This window comes from Colossoma macropomum, unplaced genomic scaffold (assembly GCF_904425465.1).
Source record: "Colossoma macropomum unplaced genomic scaffold, Colossoma_macropomum, whole genome shotgun sequence".
In the NCBI taxonomy this organism is placed as follows: Eukaryota; Metazoa; Chordata; class Actinopteri; order Characiformes; family Serrasalmidae; genus Colossoma; species Colossoma macropomum.
Genome location: NW_023494788.1, coordinates 27,719,847 through 27,732,626, shown reverse-complemented (window position 1 = coordinate 27,732,626; position 12,780 = coordinate 27,719,847).

The window sequence follows — 12,780 nt, the reverse complement described above, 5'->3', positions numbered from 1 at the left end:
GGTGACTCATGCTGTATGTCTGAATGGTCCATCATGTACAGACAAAGCCTACGAATCATATACTTACACTGTATGAAAATGCTCAGTCCATGCTATGTGAAACGTAGTCTCTACAGACAGCTCTGTCTATGAACAATTTCAAATAAAGCTGTTTCATTCAAAGTTGCTTGAAGGATTGACAGAAACACCTGTGGACTCTGTGGAGCTTGACTCTTTCCTATCTCTCAATGAAAAAAGCTTTATTTACTGTTTATCTGATGGTGTTCATCAGTTTTGGAGGTCTACCAGGTCTTATATGGTTGTTAGTCCCATTTTCTCCATATCATTTAAGATTTTTTTGACTCCAGGTTTGGAAACTCCTCTTTTCCCCCTTTCTCATGTCTAACCTTATGAGAAGTTCTTCCTGAAAAATAAATAGCTTGTATATAATGGCAATTTTGACAGAATTAAATAAATAAATTACTGAAGCATGGTCTCTGATTTTCGCACAGTGCTGTACACAACAATGAATTAACTGCATATGATGAGCATATATTACTAGCACCAAGATGTCTGCGTGCACATACTTTAAAAGGTTAACATGAGAAGCTTCTACATGACAAGGAAAGTCTGCGCTTCATCCAGAAGGCATTTCAGCATGTGAAAGGGGTCTGACAGTGCACACCTGTGTGATGGAGGTGTCCTCCTGGTGCGGGGTGGTTAGGACGAAACAAAAACCATGTGCGCCATACACAGCTCTGAATATTTCATGGACACAGAGTAGGTACCTCTCATGAATTTTTCAGCCCACAGACAGAGAGGGGCGGAGGGAAGGGAAGGCTGTAGGTACTCAGTCACAGACAAACCCTTTTGTTTCTCCATCCATGCAGGTCTCGCACAATTAACTCCAGCCACTCCCATATTACTGTATTTAAAGGAGAATTTTACATTCTTCTCAAAGTGCCCTTTCTCTCAAACAGAACACCATGGTTGAGTGGAAGAATATGGGGAAAAAAGATTTTTCAAGCTTTCCTGTTGTTTATTGGTGGAATGTTTTTATCATGAAAATGTTCATGTAAAAGGCATACGCTTGTACATGAATGCTTGCATATTGAATACTATAACGGTGTAAACATTGCACTAGTGAACACTAAGGCCCTTATTATTAAAGACCGCAGTCTGATTGATGACACTTTCGAGCGATGTGGAAAAACCTGATTGCAAATAATGAATCAGCTTCAGTTCATGACATCAAGTGCTAGTCTACCAGTACCTCATTCACATATCATTTACATGAATGACCCCCTAAGTCATACAGATGTTGCGGTAGGCAGCCCATAAAATGACAGCATTCAGCAATTCATGAGCCAATGGCTGTGCTAGTGGGTGGAGTTTGGGGTCAAACAGTGAGTGCACTGCTCCCTGTGCTGACCAAACCACGTTAAGTTAAAATTACGACGACTGGAAAGAATGAAACATGAAATAAACAATCTTCATTTATTTAGGAAGGTAGAAAATATGATTGTGTAGTGTGATTGTTCTCCTTAAATAACATATTTAAATGCTGTATTATTGCTGCGCATGGGATGCTTTAGCACTAGCTGTGTTTTGTATTGTTTTTATTTAGGGTGGCATCGGTGGTACAAAATAAAAGCAAAGTTTAACATGTAATGAAACATGAAATGGCTGATGCAATTGTTATATCAATGTACATGTAAAATAAGTACAAACACATTTCCAAATAAGTTGGGACGCTTTGCAAAATGTAAATAAAAACAAAATACAATGATGTGCAAATCGTTTAAACCCTATGTTTAATTGAAAATAGTACAAAGACAACATATCAAATGTTGAAACTGAAAAATTGTTATTGATTTTTGAAAAATTTTTGAATTTAATGCCAACAACATGTTCCAAAAAAGTTGGGACGGGGGCAACAAAAGGCTGGAAAAGTTGTATAATGCTAAAAAAAACACCTGGTGGTTGGTTGGCAACAGGTCAGTAACATGACTGGGCATAAAAACAGCATCCCAGAGAGGCTGAGTCTTTCAGAAGTAAAGATGAGGAGGAGTTCACCACTCTGTGAAAGACTGCATGAGCAAATAGTGCAACAATTCAAGAATAATGTTTCTCAACATAAAATAGCAAAGAACCTTTGCTTTTCATCATCTATGGTACATTATAACATTAAAAGATTCAGAGAAACCAGAGAAATCTCTGTATGCAAGGGACAAGGCCAAAAAACAGTATTTGCTGGCCATGAATTTTGGGCCCTCAGGGGGTTCTGCATTAAAAACAGATATGATTCTGTAGAGAAAATCACTGAGCTCAGGAACACTTCTGAAAACCATTGTCTGTGAAAACAGTTAATTACTGCATCCACAAATGCAAATTGAGTCGAGCTCACTTAAAATGGACTGAGTGTACGTGGAAAAATGTCCTGTGGTCCAACGAATCAACATTTGAAATTCTTTTTAGAAATAATGGACACTGTGTCTTCTGGGCTAAAGACCACTCAGCTTGTTATCAGTGCACAGTTCTAAAGCCAGTATTCATGATGGTATAGGGGTACATTAGCACACATGGTTTGGGTGATGTGCACATCTGTGAAGGCACCGTTAATGCTGAATGATATATACATATATATGCCTGCCTGCAGTCCAGACCTGTCACCCACTGAAAACATCTGGCGCATTATGAAATTAAAAATATAGCAACTGGCCTCCTCCTCAACACGCGTACAGAGTGTTGTTTAAAGAAGAGGTGATGAAACACAGTGGTAAACATGCCCCTGTCCCAACTTTGTTGGAATGTGTTGTTGGCATCAAGTTGAAAATGGGCTTATATTGTTCAAAAAAACGATAAAATTTATCAGATTCAACATTTGATATGTTGTCTTTGTAGTATTTTCCTTTACAAATATGGTTTACATGATTTGCATATCATTGCATTCTATTTTTATTTACATTCTGCACAGCATCTCAACTTTTTTTAGAAATGGGGTTGTACTTTTGTACTGGATTGCCATGCGCACAAATTAGTATTATTGTTATTTTCTATTTTTATTTGTAGTGTTAGTGGTGTTGTAGTGTTATAGGATGATTCTGGTAATAGTCAAGTATTTTTTTTCAGGTTGTTAAACTATTATGCCAACATTTACACGCCGTTCTAGCAAATGTGAGAGGAAATTGATAAATAACAAACTTTCTGCGAAATTTCCATACGTTCAATGTACGATCAGATTTGACTGTACGCAACTTTGATGAATAAGGGTCACTGTGTGGACATTTATCTTTTATATTTTGTCCTGCACCTCGGCTCAATTGAGATTTGTATGCGCATTTTTACACAGGTAGAAAGAATGTAAGAGTGTTGCTTTGATCTAAACTCAAGTTATTTCCTACATTCACCCTCCTTTCTTCTTTGTTGCTGTTAATCAAGCCTTTCCTCAGCACTTTCCAACCCAAGTGCCGTTACTTTGCTCCACAACCCAACCAAGTCCGAAACAACCAAAGGTTACTGACTGATATAAATATTTCATACAGCACACTTCAAACAGGCAGTAATGCAGTTCAGGTTACAGTAAATCTTTGTCTCCTCTGATCATCTGAGATCTCTGGATAGCTTCCACCATGGCGGTGATGATGGGGATCCTCAGAAAGCCCTCGGCAAAGCTTAACTGTTCAATGCTATTCAATAAGAGCTGTGTAAATGTCAGCTCTCATTTTAGCATCAAGCAGCCTCACATGGACTCCACATCACACAGCCAGGAAATCTGAACATCCAAGACCTGCAACCGGTGATAAATGTAATCCAATATCAATTATTTTTCACTCATAGCTTATTGAAACAAGTAAAAAATCTCTTCTAAGCACAGATTCAATTTTTAATTGATATATTTGTCTGTATTGCTTCAATAAAGTTTGCCAAAAGACCTTGTGTAATAGATGACAAGTTCTCTTCAGCATCTAACATTGCTTTGACAAGTGCCAGTGTCTTAGCATTAGCTCATCTGAAGTGGCTTTCTTAGCTCAAATCTCCTCCTTATTAGACATGAAAACCTGTCACTTTTCCATCCAGTCACATGACTTACCTGGTCTGATTAATGTAACATGGTTTCCAGCATCCATTTTTAAAACTTAAACATGGCTGACATTCATACTGTCAGTTCTCAAACTTGTTTGTCTGCAGAACATCCTGTAAAGCTAGTTTATTTCTGAATAATTAAATGTTTTCGGAGGTTCTGTTAGAAAGCACTATGGGTGCTACCAGTTGGCCTGAGCAGAAAGTTTGATGGACATAGCAAAAGTAACAAAAGGAGGCGGGGCTTTAATCAATTGTGTAATTAATAACATTTGAATACAGCAAAATGAAAGCAATAATTTTTGACTTTCAGGGTTTACCCTATCATCCCTAACTTCGTGTCTGTGTTTGCCATTCAGAGGATGTGGCTTTGTCTGCTTTAACTTCATAAAATCTGTAGCTTGAAATGTTGCTATGAATGCATACTATGATGAATGAATGATAAAGAACGAATACTATGCTCAGCATAGTAAAAAGGATATGACATTGGAACTTTCTCTTTACTGTTTTCTATCACTGTATAGAAGAAGCATGATGCTGCCTTAAATGTTGGATACACTACAAATTTTCTAAGCATGTCCATGCATTCACAACAGAATTTAGATCACTATAGAGTTTTATTATTGCTTTGTTTCATCAGTGCAACAATAAAAAGCAAAATACATTCCTATTCATAGGTTTACTATAAAGTCACTTGTGACACAATAAAAAGATGCCCATTTTTGGCTTTGTTAGATCTTGTTCTTTATACAGGGTGATTCATCCGATTTCAAAATGATTTATTTCACTTGTAAGTCATTACAGAAAAATGCAGTAAATTCTAAATGGTTTAAGTGAGCATAAAGTTTATTATGTCATTTTACAAGTGCTCAATATGACCTCCTCCAGCTGTACGGACAACATCAACATGATAGTCAAATTCATCCCATACTTGATTGAGCATGTCGGATGTCACTGTACTCACGGCTCTTTCAATGCGATTTTGGAGAACATCCATTGTTGTGGAACCAACGATGAATGCTCTGAGCTGTTGGAGGTTTACTACCGACGAAAATCACATTGGACAGTTATGACGGAAACACTTTCTGCACAGGGGTCGTCATCTCCTTGCAGACTGAAGGGAGCCATCTTCTGGTGACAATCAGGAACTCGATGACCCCTCTTTCAATTAGTATGTGATTGTTTCCTAGGCGGCTCACGGTTGTAAAAATATGGCGCTTTGAAATTGGATGAATCTTTTTAAATCACCCTGTATATCAAAGTAAATGTGAAAACAACATTAAGAAGTCACTCAGGAGCAGAGTACATTAAAAGACAGACATAGAAAAAAAACTGTTTTTCTTGCTTCAGTAGGCGCTTTAATATATTAATATTACTAATATATTAGTGGGCCTATTTTGCTCACAGGGGTAAAGCCATAGAATGCAACACACACATTACCCAGTCCATACTCATCCTCATTATGCAGCTGCATCATAAAGAATGCACGCAGGCAAACACGCATGTGTTTATCTAGTCTTTGTTCTTGTCTCTCACAGCCTCATGGGGCCTGGCAGACAAGCAGAGGACTCTGAGTGACAAATCCTCATTATGACCAAAGAGTGCACTTTGTTGTTGTTTTGTGATGCAGGATCTGGCGCTCTGCAGGTAAATCTGCTCTGATCTGTCTCCATAAAGAACTTAGTGCAATCAGCTGAGCAACTGAGACTGCTCTGATAGATCCCCCCCACTCCATCAGTGTCCTCCATGGACTAGTCATCTCTCCAAGACGTCAACAGCAGTTAATAAATTTCTTCCTCAGAGAAAGCCCCCGTAATCCCAGCAGCTGAATGTCCGCTGTCATTGATAAAATCTCACATAATACTTTGGGGAAGCCCTATTTGGCATCCATCTCTTAAACACAAGGGGATCTGCACAGTTCATTGCTTAAGCCCTTTTGTTCTTTATTTATTTCTTTATTTCACTCAGTCATGCCAACTGGGCTGAGCGATTATTGGAGGATTGTGCAGAGTGCCAATAGAGACAGAGCGCCTTAAATCTACACACCTCTCGTTCTGTCTCTCTTATTCTCCGACAGGCAAGCAGTGGGGCAGGTAATGAGGCTCATTTGTGATCAGCAGGGAGACTTTAAGTGTAAGTTAAAGAAAAGAGGCCAAATCTAAATTAAATCTCCAGGGCATAGTTTAAGGAAGACACTTCTTAGATTAACATCAATAAGAGGGGAAAAAAGGATGAGATGGTTGATCTCCTCTGTCCTACCAGACAGGAATGTATTTGATCTACAAAACACACCCGAAAGCCCTGACAATGAAATGGACCTTTATCTATCTAATATACCCAGCCTCAGACATAAGACAATCGATCAGTCTTGATATAGGCCGTTTTTTATGTTCGTCTATTGGGTGTCACTATAGTGACTGAGTTACCTTTCAAATGCACACCGACGCCAGCAGTGCTAAATCAATAAGTGGCATCGACAATGCTTGTAAGAGCTCTGTTATTTTCTGACAACACACATTTGGGGTGGTCCTCCTGCACATTTAGCTTTGCTAAAGAACACTGCTGACACATTTTATTCACTAACTGAATGTGTCAATCTGACAATAAACAATAAAGCTGGTTTTAACTTTGTTCATTTTTCCTCATTAGCTGTCAAACACAGAAAGATGTCTGATAGCTAAAGTTACAGCTAGAAGCCAAATATAAGACCTGTTGATGGTCATTAGCCTCTACATCAGTAGCACATCAGTAGATTAGGGGGATTTCTAATGGTTGCATTACCGTTAGCACTAAAGGGCTGTGACTTCTCATGTTTTTCCAAGATAAGTTATTTTGGTAACACTTTATTTGGAGTGGTCCTTTGTAGATGGTTAATAAACTCTTAACAGATTATCAGTAACACATCAACAACATATCAGTGAAGTAGCAGTAGTGAAGCATCTGAATACACTAAAGTAAATATCTTGTAGATGTACTGTTGATGCATTACTTACATTAAGTAGATGTATAGTTAATGTTACTTCCATTACCCAAAACCTTACCCAACCTTATCCAAAGCCTAACACTAATCCTGGCCCTAATCCAAAGCCTAACCTTAACCTGAACCCAAAATCTAATCCTAAGCCTCATATGTTGTTGACATGTTACTGAGAGTGTTTGTTTCATCTAAAAGGACAATTTAAAATAAAGTGTCATTGTTATTTTCATTTGTTTTCCCAAGATCTTGTGATATGTATGTCACTATCATGGCAGAACAAATGTGGATTTCCTAAGTTCTTAAGATACACTGCAAGTGCATGCTGGGTGTTGCAGTGAGAAAAAAAATACAAAATTGTGTCCTTTTGTCAAGTGAGGGATGCAGTGCTGCACTACAGAATGTTACCCAACATGGCAAATAACATTAAATGCTTGGCTGGAAGACGCCTTTAATGATGTACATTTTTGAAGCTTCAATCTGCATGTGCAGAAGTCATATGGGACAAAGAATGTAATAATCAGTGGAGAATTCAGATAAAACCACATTTAAACTGCATTCTGGGCTGCATTGTTTTTAACAGCATTATCTCTGCTTCCTGATAAAACCTTCTAAAATAAAATGCTGTGCTCCTCACTTAACCCACAGAACTCACAATCAGCGAAACAAACGTTGTGTTGATTACAAGAAGTCTGGTCAGTGTTTGGTTGAAACTATCTCTGTCTTGCTGAGCTAAATTACAAATTAAACTTTTTTGAACTTCTGCACATATAATCAGTGCTAAATTTCCCTGGTAATTAGAAAGCAAAGTTACTGAATGACAGGTTCTTGTCTTCTGACAGAAAGCAAACTGATCTGAGGATGGAAGCAATCACACAACAGTAGTAGGAGTAGGCACAACCCCTTTATTTAAATCTAAAATGGTTCCGTGATTCTGTAGACAAGCACCAATCAAGATTCATTTGGTTTGCGCATCACGAAATGGAACTGTTTGAGGGATGAAGGAACAAACCGAAAAACATGAAATGGCATCAACTCTTGCTTAATTATCCTTTCAGCACCAAGTCAGCCATTCTGTTCACCCAGCTCTCCAATCGTTCATCTTTCATTTCAGCTTCAGAGTCACCTGGAGAAGCACTGCGTTAAAGACGTGTCTGGATCTTCCTTGTCTGTCAAACGTGGTGCGGCAAGGCAGGGTTGGCAATGTGTTCATCTGCCTCTGACAGATTAAAAGCAGGGGGAAGATGATACAGGGAAACCAGTTTTGTGACAAGCCTTCAACCAAGAGAGGTGATTGTCAGAGCCAATTTGTTGATGAGAAATTCCATCTTCGGTTAAAGACTAAGGTTGCCATGGTAGACTGAGTTTACTACTCTTCAAAGAAAAAACTTTTTTTGATCTGGATTCCTCAGTGTTTTTGGCCAGCATTGACAGTAATCATGCCTTTAAATGCCTGGTTGCTCAAGTATTAGAAGGCAGCAATAGGGTAAGAAAGACTAAATCACTATACTGATGAAACAATCTTTCCGCACATTTATACTAACACAGGATACCTGTCATGTTTATGATTACTTCGCATGGAATAAGCGATCTTGGGAATCTACACATCTTAAGTGTAGTCTGTCCAATCAAAATAGTTTCATGCATAAATATATAGCTTTATGTCATCACTATGTTTACAAAAATTTGTCTCATCCTAACTGTCCACCTAGCTGTCTTTAGTGAATGCACTGTGTCATTAGAAGTGCTGTTAGCTAGCAATTTTACAGCCAACCATCAAATCAAAGAAATTAAAAAAGTGTATTTCTGTCCTATTACAGGTTGTAATGTTTGGTGTTATGCAATATTGATGGAGGTCAATGTTTATTGGCTTAATTTGGGCTGCAGAGAATACAAATAAATGAGTGCTTCCATATATTTTTAGAAACAATTGCACATTTCAGGGCCCATCATCTGTCACTGTGGTGATACCCTCTAGGGCTGTCAGATGCAATCAGAAATCAAATTCTAATTTTGATATTGGAATCTATTTGAATTTCTAATGCATTATTTTTCAAAAAGAAAATATGAATTCCATGTCAGCGTTATGCCTCCTAAATCTATCAGGACATGCTCAGCATAAATTATCAAGCGACTACAAAAGCACACAGTGTTTTAACTAGTGAGTCATTAAAAAAGGTATGCAGGCCTTTTCTGATAAGGACTGTTCCATGTTGTAGCGACACTCGGAAGAAGAGCCAGAAGCCTTTTTCTATTCTAAATCCTTTGCTCTTTTATTCACAACAAATGAAAAACGGAACACACATGCACGGAAATCCAGGGGTGTGGTTCCAACTCCTCCTTGGGGCTAGGCCCCTGATGCGATGGCACTTGGCCCAGCTTTGTCCTCTGTTTACGGGGCTGGTACGGGGCAAGTCTGTCCCTATGTACTACAACAGTCCGCTGCCCCACCCAGATCTCATACAGCATCTCACCCAGGCATTCTTTTGACACACAGGGGCCCTCCCATTGTCACTGCAGCTTTGGGCAGTGCCCTTTCCTGCGGTGCTGGTTGTACAGCCACACTCACGCTCCAGGTGACAGCAGTTGCCCTTGACAGCGTAAGTCATATGCTCGTTTCTGGCGAGCACTGGCCTCGCCCTGACGGTAACTCAAAAGTTGTGCCCCTGTTCACTGTGGAGCTCCTCTGACATGCCAAACCAGCAGAAAAACTCACCAAAGCCTTCATGCCACTGGCGTCCCCCCTGCCAGGACATGAAAAACCCACCAACCCACAAACCCTGATAAGAAATAACCTCAATGCCCAAAACACAGATTCAAACTAAGGAACATTATTAAAACACAGTCCTTTCTTTAGGGGCTACACATGCATTTCCCATGAGCCTTATATGCATAGCCCCAAAACGCCCAATGCGCAGCCATTGACAGAATGCCACAATATATTTCCCACATCAGAGATTTCACACTGCCATTATAGGCTAAAGAGAGCAGCTTTGCTGGACTCCAACGAAAGTAAAAGTCTGTAAATGGTGAGAGTAGCTGCAGTAGCTGTCATGCAGCTAAACTACCTTATACGTTTATGTGATTATTTGCTTATTTCGCTACAAAGTATCCATATTAGGAACACTGGCTTGTCAGAAAAGTCTGTCATCCTAAGCAAATCACACAAAAACATATTTTTACGTATCAGTGGTTTAATTTCTAAAAGAAACATATCATCTCATTTAGAATCACTGAGCTGCTAAAAACCTGTGTTTGCAGATATCCACATGGTATGAAAAACTCCAAACCCCAGTTCTAATTAAAGCCAAAATAAAGCATTGTTTATGATCAGTAATGGCATGCTCTTCCCTCTGTTTCTCATTGTTTGTGATAATGTTATTAACTAATTGGCCTTGAACGTACTATTTGAATGTCTTAAACATTTTAATGTGCATTTTATATTTGAATTCAGTGAATATTTGAAAGTTGAATTCTATTTTAATAGCCTTAGTTCCCTTCAGTGCCTTTACTTACAGAACATAATTGTACCATATTCCATTGTAATGATTTTTGAAGGTGCACTGACTCCAAACACCCTCTCTGAGCTTTTCATTTTATTTTCCTATTTTAAGATACAAAAAAAGATACAAATGTATCCCCTTCACCTGGGAAAATTAATGTAGTGACCTCTAAAACTAATTTAAGGTACACACCTAAAATTGGACCTTAAGGACATGGTTCTACCTTTGAGAAGCATTTCCTCTACCATTAATGGGCCAAGCAGCTCACCCAGCAAACCTCATGTGCCACCTAGCTTGGAAAAGATACAGACTTTTGGATGTAACTCACAGGCCAATGTTTGTTTCAGAGTGTTTGTTTTTATGTAGTATGTGCTCAATTTGTGGACAAAATAAAATGCTCAATCTATTTTCCAATACAAAAACACTTAATTCAGATCTCAAATCTGGTGTGATCTGGCTTGTTTCTGAAAAGCAACATCGCTCTAGACTGACATTAGGCTTAATTGCAGAACATCTTGGTCCCTAAAGAAACAAAGTTTTTCTGCAAACTATAATATTAGTTTGGGTGGCTTTACTGAAATACAGTGTTGAAAACGTCAAAATCAGTGTGGTATATTATCTTTATGTCCCCTTCATGGATGTTTGCAGACATAAATAATTAATTTTATAAAGCATTCAAAACAATAATTTAATCTAATGTAATCTAATTAATAATACTCTAAAGCAGATCTATTTAGGTTCTCTTGATGATCTAAACCAGGGGTGTCAAATTCAACCACTAAAAGGGCCATATTGAAAAATCTGTGTGTCAGAGAACGGCTATGTTTTTAATTCATTTTTAAATAACATTCTGCCCAAAGAAACCCATGTACCTCCATTTTTGTTCATTTTTATTTTTGTACATCATTTCAAAACACCAGCTGTACTTTATGTTGTGTGATCATTTCATGAACAATAGAAATGATCTAAAATCACTTAGAATAAAATGTCTTTACATTAACTTATATTGAAAGGTAAGAATCTTTTGCCTTCTCCTGTAAAGTTACTATTTTGAAAATGCTTGTTTTTCTTTGGACAGCGATGATATTCAAAATATGGCAAAGCGTTCACAGTAAACTATAGGCACGTAGTAGACCTATAGTAGAAGTAGACATATTACAGGAAAACTTCGAATAGTAGAAGAAATGGCCTCTTTATTTGATCCATATCAAACCTTATGCCGCTGCTAGCTGCAGGAGGACAGCATTGCAGCAAGGACTGTTCATGACCATTGCAAACCAGACAGGTCCTAATTTAACCACTTTTTGATGTGTTTTAAGTCATGAATCATTTAAGGGCGAGTCTGAGTCACATCACAAGTCAATCAACATATTACTTGGGTCCAGGTCACTAAAATGACTCTGTTTAGCATGACCTCAAAATATGACATCATACACTCTTTAATTTCCACTGACTCTTCTCTCTTGATACTTTGAGGTCCCACTGTAATGTAGCAGACCTACAAGGTTATGAAGACCAACTGTGAACCACACGCACAGACCAGAACCCACCTCAACATGACAGGGAATGTGTGACTACAACAGTAAACAAAGTAGCAGCTCCCAGCAGGCAATGCCTTACATCTCTGCAGTCCCTTTCAACTGTGCATCCTTCCTCCCTCATGTCAGTATATTGCGGTTGCATCCCTTGTCAATCATCTGAGTCATGAGGCTGATTCGTCACAGCTGATGCTTCCTGGCTCAGCCCTGCTCCGCTGAGACACAGGACCATACCTGATTAGTGCAATATCAGGCTCCTTGGCTTTATGTGTCTGCTGAACCTTCCAGCACTTAAGAATCTGCAGCCTTCCAGACACTGAAGCTGGTTAGTGGAGAAAAGGTCTTATCGAGCCCGCCATCCCTCAGTGAACCTGCTAGCCTAGTTCTGCTCTGGACACTCGAGATGCCCTGTAGGGCAGAAAGAAGCTGAACACACACTAAAACACCTTTGCCAGGAAGCCCTCCCAGGGGGGTAATGAACACAGACGGTGTCGTGTGTCGGTGTGTGATGGAAGAAGGAGCATGTAGGTGGGCCATGTGTGTGTGTGTGTGATAGATGAGCAGCATGTAGGTGGGTGTTCTTGGGTTTGCACTCCTGTGTGTGCATGTGTGTATGTGTGGGACTGCTCATAGTGTTCTGTTTAAGTGAGTGCCAAGAGCAATGTCTGGAAAAAGCTGAATGTGGACAATCATTCTGAATGAC